The 21,634-nt window shown below is 39.4% G+C and overlaps 1 pseudogene; it reads left to right on the top strand.

The window, feature by feature from the left end:
* Positions 1 to 17,646: 17,646 nt before the first annotated feature.
* On the top strand, positions 17,647 to 20,567 carry LOC129642181 (olfactory receptor 2T3-like; annotated as a pseudogene).
* The last annotated feature ends 1,067 nt before the right edge of the window (positions 20,568 to 21,634 follow it).

Below are 21,634 nucleotides of genomic sequence, written 5' to 3' on the forward strand. Positions count from 1 at the left end.
AATTATCCTATACTTATTTAAGTTAGAGATAGAGTTCTGGATTATGGAAAGTTCAGGTGCTCAATGAAAGACTTTTTATCAGTCTCAGGGTTAGAGAAATTTGCACACCAGTTTAGAGAAATTTGTAGAGGAAAAGTTCACATAATATCTGAAATACATGGATAAGTAAAGTGCAATGTAGTGAACTTAGAGCAAAATTTAGAGTTTAGAACTTAGAGCAAAAATAAATAAATAAATAAAAGTGTGTGACTTCAGGAAATCTAAAGTCAGAATTACATTAAGGATAGCAACAGAAATCAGATGTCTTTGCTCCTTACTTTGTTTGCTCCTTTATCAATTTCTGAGGAAACATGCTAACAAGCCACATCCCAGGAATGAGACAAGCAAAGAATATAGTGCATATACCTTTTAAGTCCTTCCTGTTCCTTCAGAGAGTAAATCTGAGTCACACCAGTGAAGCTGCTTTTACAAGTCCAAAGCCAAGGCAATCATGGTTAAATTCAGGAGAATAAGTGGGAAAGTTACATCATCAGTTTTTTTCACATTAGGGAATTGGGATAAAATTTTGTTCTTCAGCCCTTCATAGCATTAAACAAGCTTAAAAACTAACAAGACTGGAGAAGCAAGGAGGAATTTTAAAGTTTCTTATTTATTCATATTACCCACACTTGGCATCAGCTCATCCTTGGAACTCTACTTTTTTTAAGGCACTCTCATAATCCACCATTTTGTTTTTTGTTTTTCCATTTACTTTACCAGTTATATTGTATATTTCCACTCATGGTATACATGGGAATTGAATGTGTTTGCCACTTGGGTGCTGCACCTATCAAAAATCAATCTTCCTTTTCCATAAGGATATTGTACATTAAGTTTAAAATATACTACTCAGATTAAAATCACATTTTTCCTTTTTCATGCTTATTTAAAATGTTCTCTCTCTTTGTAAATATAAATCTTAATTTCAGAAAGGAAGTATTTTGGGGAATATAAACAACAAAGTCAGAACTTGACCCAGAGCTGATTTAAAACTGTGTTTCTCCCCTCACACATTCTGCAGTCATTCTGTAGTTGCATACTTTTTGTGTGCCATCCAGTGATTGCTGCAGATGCTCCACAGTATAACAAATATACTAATACCTAAAGATGCAGGTGTTGTATCTTCAGTTCATATCTCTTCTCCAGATTTAAAAGCCCATTATAGCTTTATATGAAACATTTATTCAATTTGTGTTTTCTAATTGTGTATCTAAGTTCATTAATATAATTCCCAAACTCAAAGAAACCTGAGTTTAAAATGTTATCAGCAACTCAGCTTTCTGATTCCGCTCAGTTTCCTATTTTCATGCAATTGGGATAGCATAGAGGAAGCCAGATGGCAGCAAAAGGGATTTTATAATAGAAAAAATTGGGGGATTAAACTTGCAGAATTGTTGTTTAAGTTATTACCTTTACTTCTAACTGTATAATCTTAGTCATGCCACTAAAATCTCTGGGTGTCAGTTTCTCAGAATCTGAAAATAAAAGAGGCAACATTTATGTACCTCCTATGCTTCTGTGAATCTCAAGACATCTATAGTTCTAATGTGCAAATGTGGTCTAAGCTTTCTCCATGACAGGGTGATCCTCCTTCCCCTTATTCCTAACCTCAAAGGCTCAAAGATTTCCCTTGAAGGTCTGCTGCATCAAACTTAGAATACATAATTCAGAAATGGAAAAAGCCATGAAAAAATAATTAATATTTACCAATGCTGACTTGGTTCTGGGCACTGTGCTGAACCTTTCTCAGCACACCATGGGTACAAAGACTGAATGATTCATTTCAGGCCCCTGTCTGATCCTCTGGACAAGTAGGTCCAAACACCAGGAATAAGAATCAGCTCTTTACAAGAGCCCAACCTGCCCTCCAACTTTGTTACCCTTAGGTCTCTGGTACCTTCAAATTGAACCCTTCTTGTATCCTTCCTTTCTGTGAACTTAATCCCTTGGTGTCTGTCTAAATTATAAGAGTTCCTACATGTTCAGCTAAAATGAAAACTTCTGCATTCTCTATCCTCAATCACCGAGAACTCTCACACATTTGAGATATCACAGTGCATCGTTTATACTACTCTCATGGGCTTTATATCACTTATTCCTGTAGTTTAGTTACTTATTTTTAAATTTCAGCAAAAACTCCACATAAATTATGTGTTTATAATTGAAGTTTAAAAATGTAAAAGGTGTCTGGATTCTGTGTAGATAAGAAAGTTTAAAACGTGTATACCTGTGGCGGATTCATGTTGATATATGGCAAAACCAATACAATATTGTAAAGTTAAAAAATAAAATGTAAAACAAATCTTTTAAAAAATTTTATTTATTTTTGGCAACATTGGGTCTTCATTGCTGTGTGCAAAATTTCTCTAGTTGCAGTGAGCAGGGGCTACTTTTTAATTGCACTATGAGGTCTTCTTATTGTGGTGGCTTCCATGTTTGTTGAGCACAGGCTTCAGTAGTTATGGCACATGAGCTTCACTGCCCTGAAGCATGTGGAATCTTCCCTGACCAGGAATAGAATCCAAGTCCCCTGCATTGGCAGGAGGATTCTTGACCACTGGTCCACCATGGATGTCTTAAAATAAATCTTTAAAAATCACAGGTGGAGAGTTAATATATTTGAATACATCAAGTTGTGAAATTCTCTCTCAATAAATTTTAATTAATATGATGATATCATTAATGAGCTGTATATATGAATGTTTTGTGCATATTTTACCTCAATTAAGGGCTTTGTAAGGTTCTTCTGAGACTTCCCCAGGTGGCTCAGTGATAAGGAATCAGACTTTCAAGAGAGGAGTTGCAGGATGGATTCTTGAGTCAGGAAGACCTCCTGGAAAAGGAAATGGCAATCCACTTCAGTATTCTAGCTGGGAAATCCCATGGACAGAGGAGCCTGGTGGCCTACAGTTCATGGGGTCACAAAAGAGTCAGACATGACTTAGCGACTAAAAAACAATAAAGGTTCTTCTATAACCACAAATATAAAAGGATTCAATAAAATAAAATGTCAAAATAGTCAATGAAGAGGTCTGTCATCCTGAGTCCCTGAGAGATTTTTGGTGAGCGGAGCCCCAGTCCCACTGAACACACTCATAGTGTGGGTACCTCATAGACACTTGTTTGTTGAAAGTCAATGATAAATTGAAGTTGTTTTACTGCAGCACATTGTCCATTATGATTGACCCACCCCCGTACTTATAAGTACAATGCTGTCTCCCCTTAATCCTCACCTACCTCCTTTTCTTTTTTCTGCTTTCATTACACATATCAGCTTCTTAACATAATGATATTATGTTGTTTTATACTTGATAGGCAAATGGGTTTATTTTATTGTTTTCCCCTAGCACAGCACTATGACTGCCATGTAATACATACTTATTAATATCTGTTGAATGAATAAATAAATGAAAGAGAGAAAAGGAGAGAGGAAATTAGTACAACCCTTCCAGAGGAGAATTCAGTACTCTCATAAATTTGAAGAAGTTATTACTCTTTAACTTAAGACCTCTAAGAAGATTATACAAAAATATACATCATCAACACTATTATAGCCATGAAAAATAAAGAAGAAGCCTAAATATTTAATAAAATAAAGTGGATACATCAATAACCAATATTAATACTGATTTATTGAAAATATTTTAAAAATAAAGTTAAGGAGAAAGATATGTTGCAAAATGACCAGTGTGATACCATTTAGTAAAAACCTCTGTTAAATATTAAATTTGGACACATGTGTACAATAAAAATATTTTGTAAATGGCAAGCAAGATGCATAACTTCTGTAATAATTTCTGTAAGGAAAGTGCTCTCTCTGAGAACACTGAGGGGAGATGATCAAAGAGGACATAGGGCTTCAATGCATCTATAATGTATGTTACACATTCAATGTATCTATAATGTATCAACTTGAAATAAATATACCAAACTTGAAATAAATATACCAAAATAATTTGATTTTTTGAAGTTGATTTGGAACATGATGGACACTGTATTAGTATATGATTTGTCAATATCTATTTTTTAAATGAATTTTATACACTTCTTGAATCAAAAGCTTAATCATGAGTAGCTTTTCAAATTTTCAATTTGCATTAATCCAAATTTCAAATTTTCAGTTTATATTAGTACATGCTATTTTTTATGCCTTGCATAATTCCATGTTCTTTCAACATGTAATTGAAAGAACTTAGACTCCACAAATATACAATGAACATTTCTTACGCCTTCTCAGATACTGTTTTGTCTCATTTGTGTCATTATCTCTTATAGGAAAGTTGGTTTATTGATTTCATTTTTATATCATTTATCTCAAAGAGTTTGTAAGCTACTTTGGGAACTAGGACAATGAGAGTTTCCAGTTTTAATAATAGAAAGTACCTTGCCAACATAGCATATTTTTTTAATTAAAAAACTGGAGAAAAAAAAGATGCTTTTTTAATACTTGACTATCTAGTAGACATTTGAAGTAAACTGAGTTTCCCCATGCCCAGCCTCCTATCCACCATCCTTCCTGGAGATCTGAAAGATGGTTGTGAATCTTACTGGAACATGACTTGCCTCCAGAATCCCTGAGGAATATGATCTTGGGTTTGCAAACTAAACTGAAGAGATGGTTTTCTAATATTTGATCATAAGAAGTGAGTTGCTGGGCAAATTCTCTCCCTTGATAATCAACAAAAGAGCACAAAATACACTATTTCACTGCTCTGCTACATGATTGAAGATTATATAACAAGTTTACAAGTGTTTGTTCATGGAAACTACTAAAATCTGTGTAAGAATACCTTGTTTGTGGTGTTTTGATCCAGGCTGTGTCCATTGCCCACCTTCAGCTACTTTGAGTGGTAGTTCAAAAAGGACAGTGAAACAAGGCAGTGAAAACCAACAGCTTTGCCACTGCTTGCTAAACAAGGCTCACATAATTAGAAAATTGTTGTGATCTTAGTGCAAATGAACACAGAAGTCTAGTAGCTGCAGTAATCTGGGATGTGATCCAGTTCTGTGCATAAAATAGATGTGCAAACTAGCAAGATAATTTATAGGGCATCCTAAGAAGAAAAACTGACATAGGAGCTTTAAATTTTTACACATATCCTATTTATAACTTGGCCCTCAGAGAAAAGTGAAAGAAATACTCATCATACATCCCAGCCTTTGGATCACAACCCAAGGGACAAATTTCTGCTTAAACTTCACTAAGAGGACTAAGACATCCAACATAGTTTAGATGCTAGGGGAAAGCTAAAGGCAAAGACAAAATATGGGGCCTAACAGCAGTCTGCATGATACTGTAGGATTAAAAAAGTAAAAGGGCAGTTACTCAGTAGTGTCTGACTCTTTGTGACCCCATGGACTGTAGCCCGAGAGGCTCCTCTGTCCTGGGAATTCGTCAAGCAAGAATACAGGGGTGGGTAGTCATTCCCTTTTCCAGAGGATTTTCCCCCACCCAAGGATTGAATCCTGGCCTCCTGCATTTCAGGCAGATTCTTTACCATCTAAGCCACCAGGAAACCCCTGGTTTGAGAAGAGGTATGCAATTCTGAGACTTCTTCCTAAAGAGGGAAGAAAACCTCATACCAAGTTTCTCAGCATTTCATTGCATCACTCTAAAGAATAGGGGTAGATGGATCTCAGACACTTGCATGTCTCCAGAATATTGACAGATGGTGCATGATTCTTTCAGGAGAGAAAGAGAAATGAGGTTTGCACTCAGTCTGCCAGCATTCCATTTATCTCCTAGATAAGGAGGGAGAAAAGGTTATGATAGTCAATATAGCTCAATGAGATTGGAAGAAGGTGCAAAACCCTGAAACCTGAGGGAGAGTAGTGAAGTATACACTGAGATGTCTGAGAAATGTCTGAGAGATTTGCAGAATCTCTATAAACAGTTATCGCCTAAGGCTTTTCTCTATAAAACTAGAACAGGCACCTTCTTCAAATACTCAAACATTAACACAAAGCTACAAGGAACACAAAGAATCGGGAAAATATGATACTACTGGAGGAATAAATTTCTAGTAACTAACCCTGCCCCAAATTGGAGATCTGTGATTTGCCTGACAAAGAATTTAAAATAATGATTATTTGAAAAGCTCAGTGAGATAGAAGAAAAGAGAGATAACAACCAGAGAATCAAGAAAACTGTACCTGAAAAAATATCAATGAGATCAGACCAGATCAGTCACTCAGTCGTGTCTGACTCTTTGCGACCCCATGAATCCCAGCACGCCAAGCCTCGCTGTCCATCACCAACTCCCGGAGTTCACTCAGACTCACGTCCATCGAGTCGGTGATGCCATCCAGCCATCTCATCCTCTGTCGTCCCCTTCTCCTCCTGCCCCCAATCCCTCCCACCATCAGAGTCTTTTCCAATGAGTCAACTCTTCACATGAGGTGGCCAAAGTACTGGAGTCTCAGCTTTAGCATCATTCCTTCCAAAGAAATCCCAGGGCTGATCTTCAGAATGGACTGGTTGGATCTCCTTGCAGTCCAAGGGACTCTCAAGAGTCTTCTCCAACACCACAGTTCAAAAGCATCAATTCTTCAGTGCTCAGCTTTCTTCACAGTCCAACTCTCACATCCATACATGACCACTGGAAAAACCATAGCCTTGACCAGATGGACCTTTGTTGGAAAAGTAATGTCTCTGCTTTTCAATATGCTATCTAGGTTGGTTATTACTTTCCTTACAAGGAGTAAACGTCTTTTAATTTCATGGCTTCAGTCACCATCTACAGTGATTTTGGAGCCCCAAAAAATAAAGTCTGACACTGTTTCCCTGTCTATTTCCCATGAACTGATGGGACCAGATGCCATGATCTTCATTTTCTGAATGTTGAGCTTTAAGCCAACTTTTTCACTCTCCTCTTTCCCTTTCATCAAGAGGCTTTTTAGTTTCTCTTCACTTTCTGCTATAAGGGTGGTGTCATCTGCATATCTGAGGTTATTGATATTTCTCCTGGAAATCTTGATTCCAGCTTGTGATTCTTCCAGCCCAGTGTTTCTCATGATGTACTCTGCATATAAGTTAAATAAGCAGGGTGACAATATACAGCCTTGACATACTCCTTTTCCTATTTGGAACCAGTCTGTTGTTCCATGTCCAGTTCTAACTGCTGCTTCCTGACCTGCATACAAATTTCTCAAGAGGCAGGTCGGGTGGTCTGGTATTCCCATCTCTATTAGAATTTTCCACAGTTTATTGTGATCCACACAGCAAAGGCTTTGGCATAGTCAATAAAGCAGAAATAGATGTTTTTCTGGAACTCTCTTGCTTTTTCCATGATCCAGCAGATGTTGGCAATTTGATCTCTGGTTCCTCTGCCTTTTCTAAAACCAACTTGAACAGCTGGAAGTTCACGGTTCACGTATTGCTGAAGCCTGGCTTGGAGAATTTTGAGCATTACTTTACTAGCCTGTGAGATGAGTGCAATTGTGCAGTAATTTGAGCATTCTTTGGCATTGCCTTTCTTTGGGATTGGAATGAAAACTGACCTTTTCCAGTCCTGTGGCCACTGCTGAGTTTTCCAAATTTGCTGGCATATTGAGTGCAGCACTTTCACAGCATCATCTTTCAGGATTTGAAATAGCTCAACTGGAATCCATCACCTCCACTAGCTTTGTTCATAGTGATGCTTTCTAAGGTCCACTTGACTTCACATTCCAGGATGTCTGGCTCTAGATGGTATGAGTGGTCATACCATCGTGATTATCTTGGTCGTTACCACCTTTCTAAATTCCATATATATGCGTTAGTATACTGTATTGGCAGAGAAGGCAATGGCACCCCACTCCAGTACTCTTGCCTGGAAAACCCCATGGATGGAGGAGCCTGGTAGGCTGCAGTCCATGAGGTCGCTAAGTCGGACACGACTGAGCAACTCCACTTTCACTTTTCACTTTCATGCATTGGAGAAGGAAATGGCAACCCACTCCAGTGTTCTTGCCCTGAGAATCCCGGGGATGGGGGAGCCTGGTGGGCTGCCGTCTATGGGGTCGCACAGAGTCGGACACGACTGAAGTAACGCAGCAGCAGCAGCAGCAGCATACTGTATTGGTATTTTTCTTTCTGGCTTACTTCCCTCTGTATAATAGGCTCCAGTTTCATCCACCTCATTAGAACTGATTCAAATGTATTCTTTTTAATGGCTTAGTAATACTCAGGTCAGGAAGCAACAGTTAGAACTGGACATGGAAACAACAGACTGGTTCCAGATAGGAAAAGGAGTACGTTAAGGCTGTATTTTGTCACCCTGCTGATTTAACTTCTATGCAGAGTACATCATGAGAAATGCTGGGCTGGAAGAAACACAAGCTGGAATCAAGATTTCCAGGAGAAATACCAATAACCTCAGATATGCAGATGACACCACCCTTATGGCAGAAAGTGAAGAGGAACTAAAAAGCCTCTTGATGAAGGTGAAAGAGGAGAGTGAAAAAGTTGGCTTAAAGCTCAACATTCAGAAAATGAAGATCATGGCATCTGGTCCCATCAGTTCATGGGAAATAGATGGGGAAACAGTGGAAACAGTGTCAGACTTTATTTTTTTGGGCTCCAAAATCACTGAAGATGGTGACTGAAGCCATGAAATTAAAAGACGCTTACTCCTTGGAAGGAAAGTTATGACCAACCTAGATAGCATATTCAAAAGCAGAAACATTACTTTTCCAACAAAGGTCCATCTGGTCAAGGCTATGGTTTTTCCAGTGGTCATGTATGGATGCGAGAGTTGGACTGTGAAGAAAGCTGAGCGCTGAAGAATTGATGCTTTTGAACTGTGGTGTTGGAGAAGACTCTTGAGAGTCCCTTGGACTGCAAGGAGATCCAACCAGTCCATTCTGAAGGAGATCAGCCCTGGGATTTCTTTGGAAGAAATGATGCTAAAGCTGAGACTCCAGTACTTTGGCCACCTCATGTGAAGAGTTGACTCATTGGAAAAGACTCTGATGCTGGGAGAGATTGGAGGCAGGAGGAGAAGGGGATGACAGAGGATAAGATGGCTGGATGGCATCACTGACTTGATGGACGTGAGTCTGAGTGAACTCTGGGAGTTGGTGATAGACAGAGAGGCCTGGTGTGCTGGGATTCATGGGGTCACAAAGAGTCGGACACGACTGAGCGACTGAACTGAACTGAACTGAATACTCCATTGTGTATACGTACCACAGCTTTCTTATCCATTCACCAGCTGATGGACATCTAGGTTGTTTCCATGTCCTGGCTATTATAAACAGTGCTGTGATGAACATTGGGGTACACGTGTCTCTTTCAATTCTGGTTTCCTTGGTGTGTATGCCCAGCAGTGGGATTGCTGGGTCATAAGGCAATTCTATTTCCAGCTGTTTATGGAATCTCCACACTGTTCTCCATAGTGGCTCTACTAGTTAGCATTCTATAGATTCATTGAAATTCCTATCAAAATACTAATGACATTTTTTTATAGAACTAGAACAAATGACTTTAAAATCTGTATGGAATCACAAAAGACTCCAAATAGCCAAACAAGCTTGAGAAAGAAGAGGAGAACTGAATCAGACTATACGGTGTGTGCATGTGTGCTAAGTCACTTCAGTCATGTCTGACATTTTGCAATCCTATGGACTGTAGCCCACCAGGTTCTTCTGTCTGTTGGATTCTCCAGGCAAGAATACTGGAGTAGATTGCCAGCCTCCTCCAGGGGATATTCCCAACCCAGGTATTGAACCCATGTCTCCTGTGTCTCCTGCGTTGCAGGCAGGTTCTTTAGTACTGAGTCATTAGAGCAGCTTTGGACTATACTACAAAGCTTCAATAATCAAAGAAGTATGGTGACTGGAACAAAATCAGACACCTAGTTCAATGGAACAGAGTAGAGAGCCCAGAAATAAACCCATATTTATATGGGCAATTAATTTATTACAAAGGAGGTGACGATATGCAATGAGGATTTGCATTTCTTTAATAATTAGCAGTGTTGAACATCTTTTCAGGTACTTCTTGGACATCTATATGTCTTCTTTGGAGAAATGTATATTTAGGTGTTTTGCTCATTTTTGATTGGGTCATTTGCTTTTTTTTAATTTTTTATATTGAGAGTCATGTTTGTAAATTTTTGAAATTAATTGCTTTCAGTTGCATCATTTGAAAATATTTTCTCCCATTATGTGGGTTGCCTTTTCATTTTGTCTACTGTTTCCTTTGCTGTGCAAAAGCTTTTGAGTTTATTTAGATCTCATTTGCAAATGTATGGGTTTTTTTCCCAAAAAAACATGCAATAAGGAATCATGTCAAATATATGTCAATATTAAAAATAAATCCAAGTAAATAAATCTAAGAAAAAATAGATAATCCAAATAGGGCTGTAAATGATTAACTTAAAATCTTTCTGCAAAGAAAATGATAAAACCAGATAGATCTAGCCATAAGTTCTATCAAGTTTTTAAGAAATATATCAATGTTATTTTCTTAAATATATCAGAATACATGAGGAGGAATACTTTCCAACTCATTCAAAGCTCAGTTTTCCTTATAACCAAATTAAGACAAAAATATTAATAGAAATCAAAATTGAGTACCAATATACCTCTTGAATGCACATGGCAATTTCCTAACAAACTATTAGCAAACTGAAATACAAAATTATAAAAATCATTATAAGCCATGACCAAGTGTGATTTGATTTAAAAATTAAAGATTGCTTAGCAATAGAGAGCTATTAATATGATACATTTATTAATAGAGAAAATAAATGCAATGTATACTTCTATCAATATACATAGAAAAAATATTACTCTGCAAAATGCATTTATGTAAAAACTCAGCAAACTAGGAATAGAAAAACATTTCTTAGGTCCAAGATAAGACATGCCAGAGAAACACAAGTAGCATCATATTTAATTGAAAAAATTGAGTAATTTCTCTATAAAATCAGCAACAAGACAAGGATATTTGCCTTAATTGTTTCTATCCAACATTTGCTGGAAGATAAATTCAGGGAATGGGTTTATAATTATCCATGGATAATTACAGAAGACAGATAAATGAAAGACACCTTGCTTGGAAAGCAAGAGGTAACGTTAAGTTTATTTACAGAAGGCATGCAAACTAAGAATTTTGCTAAAAAACTGTTAAAATCTACAAATGAGTTCATTAGGTTTAAAGCATACTAAATCAATAAGTGAAAATTCGTTTTATTTTTATACACCCGTACTCAACACTTTGAAAATTAAAATGGGGGGAAAAAATTGCATTCACATGCCTGGGGAGGTGAGAGAATCAGCACACCTGCAGACAAGAAAGGCCGTAGTGCAGATGCTGATGAGGTGGAGGAGATGCTCAAGTTCACTGAGAAACTAAAGGAAGATGAAATCATTGATGAATAAGTTCCTCTTATTTTCTCTCAACTGCTAGTTTAATTTGATATTCTACTCAGCATGACAGATCTGATTCATTCCTATTTTAAATTACCTGTTGTTTGAGTGCCTCAAATTTCTATTTTCATGCCAGAACTAAAAAAAAGTATATACATACATATATGTTCACAAACATTGTTATTGTTCAATCACTAAGTCACATCTGACTCTTTGCAACCCCACGGACTGCAACATGCCAGGCTTCCCTGTCCTTCACTATTTCCTGGAGTCTGCTCAAACTCATGTCAATTGACCCAGTGATACCATCCAACCATCTCCTCCTCTGTTTGACCCCTTCTCCTTTTGACCCCAGTCTTTCTCACCATCAGGGTTTTTTCCCATAAGTCAGGTCTTCACATCAGGTGGCCAAAGTATTGGAGCTTCAGTTTCAGCATCGGGCCTTCCAATGAATATTCGGGGTTTATTTCCTTTAGTATGGACTGGTTTGTTCTCCTTGCTGTCCAAGGGACTCTCAAGAGTCTTCTCCAGTACAACAGTTCAAAAGCGTCAATTCTTAGGCACTCAGCCTTCTTTATGGTCCAACTCTCACATCCATACATGACTACTGGAAAAACCATAGCTCTGACCTTTGTTGGCAAAGGGATGTCTCTGTTTTTGAATATGCCGTCTAGGGTTTGTCATGTCTTATCTTCCAAGAAGCAGGTGTCTTTTAATTTCATGGCTGCAGTCACAATCTGCAGTGATTTTGGATCCCAAGAAAATAAAATCTGCCACTGTTTCCACTTTTTCACAAACATCAGTTCAGTTCAATTCAGTCACTCAGTCGTGTCTGACTCTTTGTGAACCCCCCAAAAAAATTACCCACTGACTCAAAATAGTAGTCTTCTACCAATTCCCTGGTGGCTCAGATGGTAAAGCATCTGCCTGCAATGCGGGAGACCCAGATTCAATCCCTGGGTCAGGAAGATCCCCTGGAGAAGGAAATGGAAACCCACTCCAGTACTCTTGCCTGGAAAATTCCATGAACTGAGGAGCCTGGTAGGCTACAGTCCATGGGGTCGCAAAGAGTCAGACACGACTGAGCAACTTCATTTTCTTTACTTTCTACCAATCAGTGTTTACTAAATTAAAAAAAAAAAATCACAAAACCTTAATGACAGAAAGCAGTAAACATTTGTTATCTTCTTGCACCTGTATGTTGCCTGTGGGGACTCTAATGATCTTGATTTGGCTTAAGTGTGTTACTCTAAGTTACATATTTTCATTACTGTGCTAACTGATCATATTCTCCTCATGATGACTATAGAGGTATCCCGAGAGGTATGAGAAGGCAGGCATAAACATAGATGTTTCTTGAGGCTTAGATTTGGAACTGGCACAATTCCACTACTGATTACATTCCTTTCATCCATGCAAATTATATGGCCAAGCCCAAAGTGAAGAGGCAGAAAATACACTCCTTTTCGTGGGAAACTTGAAAAATTTATCTGCTGAAGGGCAAGGGAGAGTAAAAGCAATGGAGACAATCATTCAGTCTGCCTCAGTGTACATATACACTGAGAGCCACAGTAAAAAAATTACTCACCACTAACAGTCACCCAAGAACTGCAATCAATTATACCTATTATTGCGTGATCTACATCAGATCCTAAAGTGTCCTCTTTTATCCAGATGCCTATGAATAAAATGTTATTCAAAGATGTTACTATTTCCCCGCAACTCAATGAACAGTACTGGAATAAGGACAGGATAACCATAACAAGCCCATTTTAAAAGAGGAAGAATGAAAGATACTACGTAGCAATTTTGTGTCACACAGGGTTATTTGTCATGGGTCATTTATTCTTGATTTAGGGCATTTCTCTGGTTATTCCACAGTTCTACTCTCTGAGCATTAATTCTTGATCTATTATTCTTTACATCAGTTCAGTTCAGTTCAGTTGCTCAGTCGTGTCCGACTCTTTGTGACCCCATGAATCCTAGCATGCCAGGCCTCCCTGTCTATCACCAACTCCGGGAGTTCACTCAGACTCACGTCCATCGAGTCAGTGATGCCATCCAGCCATCTCATCCTCTGTCGTCCCCTTCTCCTCCTGCCCCCAATCCCTCCCAGCATCAGAGTCTTTTCCAATGAGTCAACTCTTCACATGAGGTGGCCAAAGTACTGGAGTTTCAGCTTTAGCATCATTTCTTTCAGAGAACACCCAGGGCTGATCTCCTTTAGAATGGAATGGTTGGATCTCCTTGCAGTCCAAGGAACTCTCAAAAGTCTTCTCCAACACCACAGTTCAAAAGCATCAATTCTTCAGCGCTCAGCTTTCTTCCAGTCCAACTCTCACATCCATACATGATCACTGGAAAAACCATAGCCTTGACTAGATGGACCTTTGTTGGCAAAGTAATGTCTCTGCTTTTCAATATGCTATCTAGGTTAGTCATAACTTTCATAACTTTCCTTCCAAGGAGTAAATGTCTTTTAATTTCATGGCCGCAATCACCATCTGCAGTGATTTGGGAGCCCAAAATAATAAAGTCTGACAAGGTTTCCACTGTTTCCCCATCTATTTCCGATGAACTGATGTGACCAGATCCCATGATCTTCATTTTCTGACTGTTGAGCTTTAAGCCAACTTTTCACTCTCTTCTTTCACTTTCATCAAGAGGTTTTTTAGTTCCTCTTCACTTTCTGCCATAAGGGTGGTGTCATCTGCATATCTGAGGTTATTGGTATTCTCCCAGCAATCTTGATTCCAGCTTGTGCTTCTTCCAGCCCAGTGTTTCTCATGATGTACTCTGCATATAAATTAAATAAGCAGGGTGACAGTATACAGCCTTGATGTACTCCTTTTCTTATTTGCAACCAGTCTGTGGTTCCATGTCCAGTTCTAACTGTTGCTTCCTGACCTGCATATAGGTTTATCAAGAGGCAGATCAGGTGGTCTGGTATTCCCATCTCTATCAGAATTTTCCACAGTTTATTGTGATCCACACAGCAAAGGCTTTGGCATAGTCAATAAAGCAGAAATAGATGTTTTTCTGGAACTCTCTTGCTTTTTCCATGATCCAGCGGATGTTGGCAATTTGATCTCTGGTTCCTCTGCCTTTCCTAAAAGCAGCTTGAACATCTGGAAGTTCACAGTTCATGTATTGCTGAAGCCTGGCTTGGAGGATTTTGAGCATTACTTTTCTAGAGTGTGAGATGAGTGCAATTATGCAGTGGTTTAAGCATTCTTTGGCATTGCCTTTCTTTGGGATTGGAATGAAAACTGACATTTTCCAGTCCTGTGGCCACTGCTGAGTTTTCCAAATTTGCTGGCATATTGAGTGCAGCACTTTCACAGCATCATCTTTCAAGATTCGAAATAGCTCAACTGGAATTCCATCACTTCCACTGGCTTTGTTAGTAGTGATGCTTCCTAAGGCCCACTTGACTTCACATTCTAGAATGTCTGGCTCTAGGTGAGTGATCACACCATCATGATTATCTGGGTCGTGAACATCTTTTTTGTACAGTTCTTCTGTGTATTCTTGCCACCTCTTCTTAATATCTTCTGCTTCTGTTAGGTCCATACCATTTCTGTCCTTTATCAAGCCCATCTTTGCATGAAATCTTCCCTTGGTATCTCTAGTCTTTCCCATTCTGTTGTTTTCCTCTATTTCTTTGCACTGATCGCTGAGGAAGGCTTTCTTATCTCTTCTTGCTATTCTTTGGAACTCTGCATTCAGATGTTTATATCTTTCCTTTTCTCCTTTGCTTTTCACGTCTCTTCTTTTCACAGCTATTTGTAAAGTCTCCCCAGACAGCCATTTTGCTTTTTTGCATTTCTTTTCCATGGGGATGGTCTTGATCCCTGTCTCCTGTACAATGTCACGAACCTCCATCCATGGTTCATCAGGCACTCTATCTATCAGATCTAGTCTCTTAAATCTATTTCTCACTTCCACTGTATAATCATAAGGGATTTGATTTAGGTCATTCATACCTGAATGGTCTAGTGGTTTTCCCTACTTTCTTCAATTTCAGTCTGAATTTGGTAATAAGGAGTTCATGATCTGAGCCACAGTCAGCTCCTGGTCTTGTTTTTGCTGACTGTATAGAGCTTCTCCATCTTTGGCTGCAAATAATATAATCAATCTGATTTCAGTGTTGACCATCTGGTGATGTCCATGTGTAGAGTCTTCTCTTGTGTTGTTGGAAGAGGGTGTTTACTATGACCAGTGAGTTCACTTGGCAAAACTCTATTAGCCTTTTCCCTGTTTCATTCCATATTCCGAGGCCAAATTTGCCTGTTACTCTAGGTGTTTCTTGACTTCCTACTTTTGCATTCCAGTCCCCTATAATGAAAAGGACATCTTTTTTGGGTGTTAGTTCTAAAAGGTCTTGTAGGTCTTCATAGAACCATTCAACTTCCACTTCTTCAGCGTTACTGGTTGGGGCATAGACTTGGATTACTGTGATATTGAATGGTTTGCCTTGGAAATGAACAGAGATCATTCTGTCGTTTTTGAGATTGCATCCAAGTACTGCATTTCAGACTTTTTTGTTGACCATGATGGCTACTCCATTTTTTCTGAGGGATTCCTGCCCACAGTAGTAGATATAATGGTCATCTGAGTTAAATTCACCCATTCCAGTCCATTTTAGTTCGCTGATTCCTAGAATGTTGACGTTCACTCTTGCCATCTCTTGTTTGACCACTTCCAATTTGCCTTGATTCATGGACCTAACATTCCACGTTCCTATGCAATATTGCTCTTTACAACATCAGACCTTGCTTCTATCACCAGTCCCATCCACAACTGGGTATTGTTTTTGCTTCGGCTCCATCCCTTCATTCTTTCTGGAGTTATTTCTCCACTGATCTCCAGTAGCACATTGGGCACCTACTGACCTGGGGAGTTCCTCTTTCAGGATCCTATCATTTTGCCTTTTCATACTGTTCGTGGGGTTCTCCAGGCAAGAATACTGAAGTGGTTTGCCATTCCCTTCTCCAGTGGACCACATTCTGTCAGACCTCTCCACCATGACCTGCCTGTCTTGGGTGGCCCCACGGGCACAGCTTAGTTTCATTGAGTTAGAAAAGGCTGTGGTCCTAGTGTGGTTAGATTGACTAGTTTTCTGTGATTATGGTTTCAGTGTGTCTGCCCTCGGAAGCCCTCTTGCAACACCTACCTTCTTAGTTGGGTTTCTCTCACCCTGGACGAGGGGTATTTCCTCACGGCCACCCCTCCTGACCTTGAACGTGGAATAGCTCCTCTAGGCCCTCCTGCACCCATGCAGCCACCACTCCTTGGACGTGGGGTTGCTCCTCTCGGCCGCCGCCCCTGACCTCGGGCATGGGGTAGCTCCTCCCAGCCACCGCCCCTGACCTTGGATGTGGGGTAGCTCCTCTCAGCTGCTGCACCTGACCTCGGACTTCAGGTAGCTCCTCTCAGCCTCACTTGTGCGCCATCACAGCCTAGGATCACATGCGACAATAGATGATTTTGAACACTGTCCTTGAAAGTGACCAGATCACAATCTGTGTTTGAGCTGATTATGACCAAACACATTATTTTCAACCTATGAAACTGATAACCCCACTTTAATACCAAGCTATTTTCTCATATGCATTTTTAATCTCAGAGGCATTTTAGATCAGTTCTGGGTCAAGTTCTGACTAGATGTTTATGTTCTGCCTTTCTTAAATTTAATTTATTTTTATAAGGAGAGAGAGAATGTTCTAAATAAATATATAGGAAAATATTTAAGCTGGAAAATATAATTTTAAACTTTCAAAATGTACAATATTTTTATGAAAAAGTAGATATGTTTGTTTTTTGATAGCTCCAACACCTAAATGGTTTGTGCTCAGTCACTGAGTCATGTCCAACTCTTTGCAACCCCATGGACTGTAGCCCAACATGCTCCTCTGTCCATGGAATTTCTTCCTCAGGCAAGAATACTGGAATGGATTGCCATTTTCTACTTCAAGGGATCTTCCCAACCCAGGGATCAAACCCAAGTCTCTTGTGTCTCCTGCATTGGCAGGCAGATTCTTGACCAGTGCACCACCTGGGAATTCCCATCTGTACCATGAGTGGAAAGTTACAACATAACTTGCAAAACCTAATGGAAAAATAGAAGTCAAGATAGTGGATTCTGAGATAGTCTTTAGTAAAGTAAAATTTCAGAGTAGAACTGATGCCAAGTGTGGATAACATGAATAAATAAGAAAACTGAAACTTCCTCCTGACTTTCCCCAGGACAGTTTAGTTTTTACGCTTGCTCAACACTGCAGAGGACCTAAGAAGACACATTTGCCTCAATTCTCTAAAGTGAAAAAACCAATGATGTAACTCTCCCCCGGCCATTTGGAGTTATACCTGATGCCCAGGCCAGGTTCATTCAGCTGGTGTGGCTTACATTCACTCTTTGATGGAGGAGAGAATGTGGAACAAAAGGTAAGTGCTCAAACTGTTGTGTCTTTTTCCTGAAATGTAGCATGTTAACATATATCTCCAGAGCTTTATAGAACTGCAAGGGGAAAAAGGAGCAAAGATGTGTGATTACTGTTGCTGTTTCTTATGTAATTCTAATTTTAGATTTCCTGAAATCCAAGATTTTTTTGACCTAGGTACATTACATTATGTTTTGCTTCACACTTCCTGTGTCTCAGTTATTGTGTGATTTTTTTTCTCTGCAAGTTTCTGTAAACTGTGCAGAAAATTTGAGACTGACCAGACCTCAATTAGTCACGAAGCTCCTGACTTTTCCATAATCTAGAACTGGACTATCTTGTTAACTTAAATAATTTTAGGACTACAGCAATTCAAAATGGAAAATTGAAATTTTCAGGCAAAGCAATTGTCAATCAAGGCTGATAAATTATATAAAGGAGAATTTTACTACTTTTCTGAGTAAACAAAGTAATAGAAGGATCACTATGCTATGTTATAGGGATGTAGCTTTATGTTTAGTTTAACCCAATTGTTCCATATACACATTTATCTTCATTCACTCATTTACTGGGCATGAAATATCTAATGTCTTGATTACCTGGGAGAATAAATGGTGTCCGCCAAAGGAGAAATAAATGTTTAAGATTTTTTCAACTAAATAATTTCCATGCAGGACATCAGTAGCTTTTGTTTTTGTAGTTTCTTGCAAAAATCATTTCTCTGCATAAACTTAATAAGTGATTTAGACTTTGCTTTGAGGTTGAGAAGGGGATCGAGCAGCATATAGTTGACCTCCTGCTCCACCAGGGTCTGTACCTTGAATGTTTCCTCTTCTGTACAAGGTCTGGAACCAAGCGCCCTCCTTCTGCATGCTAGGTTGGCACCTCTCCTGCCCTGCATCAGGTCTGTATCCTGAGTGCCTTTCTGCCCTGTTCGAGGTCTGCTCCCTCCCTGCCCCACTTTCCCTGTACAATATCTGCACCCTGGGTACGCTCCTTTCCTATGAACCCCTTCTGCACTCCTTTCCTGTATGTGATTTGTACACAAGTGAACTCCTCCCCTGTAAAGGTCTGCATTAGTCCTACCCTTCTGTCCCACACCAGGTCAGTAAACTGAGCTGCTCTACCCAGACAGGCTGGGCACTTTCTGCTTCGATGCCCCTGATGGTCATCTTTATGGAGCTTTATTGTTCAAGGAAAACACAATAAACTGAAGTGCTTAGCAAGGAAAGGGTAGAAAATATTTCACATTTCAAGTTTCAACAAACTTCAGTTATGTTAATACAATTCACAATATTAATATTAACATTATCTGCAGCTTTGACTTCGATCACTGAGCACTGGAGGAGCTAATGCATCCAAAAGTGGAGTGGGAGCTTTACTGAATAGCTTCATTCAATATTTGCATTGTTACAGACTCATTGTGTTTTTTCTAATCTAGATTTCTGATCATCCCATGAGATGATCTTTTTATATCTTCAGTTTGGAATAAAAAACAAATAATGCTGAGTGTAAACAACTTGTCTGTTTATACAGTTTTCAGCTTTCCAGACATATTTCATATTCCTCTCAGATTTGTGGCCAAAAAGCAACCTGGCTTTGAACTTTTGATTCTACATCAATACAACTTCTTTTTTTAAAAAATAGCTCAAAGTAGTTTTCTCATTGGAAAAGTGTTCAGAAAACCATATATGTTTGAAATATCTAAAACCAATGAATCTTATTTCTTCCTCAGGTGAGAACTGTAACCAAAACTATGTACTCAGGGAGTCAAACTTCACAGAATCAAACGTTGAATACTGATTTCATCCTTATGGGGCTGTTTGGTGAAACCAAACATGCCCTTCTCCTCTACACTGTGACCTTCATCTTCTTCCTGATGGCCCTAGCTGGGAATGCCATCCTCATCATCCTCGTCCACCTGGAGCCCCACCTGCACACCCCCATGTACTTCTTCATCAGCCAGCTCTCCCTCATGGACCTCATGTACATATCTGTGACTGTGCCCAAGATGCTCCTGGGCCAGGTGACAGGAGATCATACAATTTCTCCCTCAGGTAGTGGGATCCAGATATTCTTCTATCTAACCCTGCTGGAGCTGAGTTTCTCCTCCTGTCTGTGATGGCCTATGACCGATATGCTGCCATTTGCAGACCACTCCATTATCCTTTGCTGATGAACCAGAAAGTCTGTGTATGCCTGGTGTCTGGATGCTGGTTTGTAGGAATGGTGGATGGTTTTGTGGTCACCCCCATAGCCATGAACTTCCCCTTTTGTCATTCCAGAAAAATCTTGAGTTTCTTCTGTGAGGCTCCCGCTCTGCTGAAGTTGTCCTGTTCTGACATCTCCCTCTACAAGATGATCATGTACTTGTGCTGTGTTCTCATGGTCCTCATCCCCATTGTGGTCATCTCAAGCTCATATGCCCTCATCCTGCACCTCATCCACAGAATGAGTTCATCAGAGAGCCGCAGGAAAGCTTTTGCCACCTGCTCCTCTCACATAATTGTAGTTCTGCTCTTCTTTGGTGCCACCATCTACACCTACATGCTTCCCAATTCCTACCACACAGCTGAGCAGGACATGATGGTGTCAGCCTTTTATACCATCATCACCCCTGTGCTGAACCCCCTCATTTACAGTCTCCGGAATAAGGATGTCACAGGGGCTCTGAGGAGCAGGATGCAATCAGGGCTGAACCTAAGGAAATTTGTAAAGAGGAAATCCTGAGGATGACTTTATATTTTTCCCCTATTATATTATCCCCCACCAATTTCTCTTCTTCTTTGTCCCTGCTTCCAGGGCCCCCAACACTGAGTCTAGTTATAACTTCCTTCTTTCTTATGCATGTGACATTTCTCCTCCATACTGTTTACTCATCATAATTTATCTCATTATATTTAATGTCCTTATACTCCTTTTATCTGTGAAGCAAAAATTGACATAAAGAAAACTCACATTGTGCCTTTGATCTGATCTCCCATCCCAAGTTTATTCACCTTTTTAATATGAGACTGGGTGTGAAATCCTGAATCCTAAATGTGGCTCACTGAGAAGAATCCAGATCCCAGCATAACACAGGAGATCTTTTAGCTTTCCTTGCCCTCTAATATCCCTCAGCTCATAATTCACATGTGGCAACCACAGGGTTCCAATGAGTGCTATTATACCTTAGTAAGAACAATGTACACATTTTTTTAAATATTGAATATGAGACTCATAGTATAAATACAAGTTTACTATTTGGCTATAAGACTATGGCTACATAGACCAAACTTCAGTCTACAGTAAAGTTTCCATGAGTTAATGCATTCATCTAACTTCACAGGCTATAAGGGTATGTAAAAATAATTAAAAGTAATTTCATACTTAGTTTCTTTACTCTTTATCATAGGAAGTGAGCTGACATATGTAAACTGAATATAAGATCCTTGAAGGAGGATAGAAGTTTAGGAAATCTTAATCTTCTTAGTAGTTTCCTTCCGAACAGAGAATTAATGAAAAGTTTTGAGGATATTCACCTGTTATAACTTTTCTCTCAGTCGTGTCCGAATCTTTGCAACCCCATGGACTGTAGCCTACCAGGCTCCTCCCTCCATGGGATTCTCCAGGCAAGAGTACTGGAATGGGTTGCCATTTTCCTTCTCCAGGGGATCTTCCCGACCCAGGGATCAAACCCAGGTCTCCCGCATTCCAGGCAGACGCTTTAACCTCTGAGCCACCAGGGAAGTCCCATTTATTGTATATCATGCTACAAATAGAATGTCTGTAAATTTAGTAGGTGGTTCAGTGGTAAA

The sequence above is a fragment of the Bubalus kerabau genome, chromosome 1 (genome assembly GCF_029407905.1).
Source record: "Bubalus kerabau isolate K-KA32 ecotype Philippines breed swamp buffalo chromosome 1, PCC_UOA_SB_1v2, whole genome shotgun sequence".
NCBI classification, from domain to species: domain Eukaryota; kingdom Metazoa; phylum Chordata; class Mammalia; order Artiodactyla; family Bovidae; genus Bubalus; species Bubalus kerabau.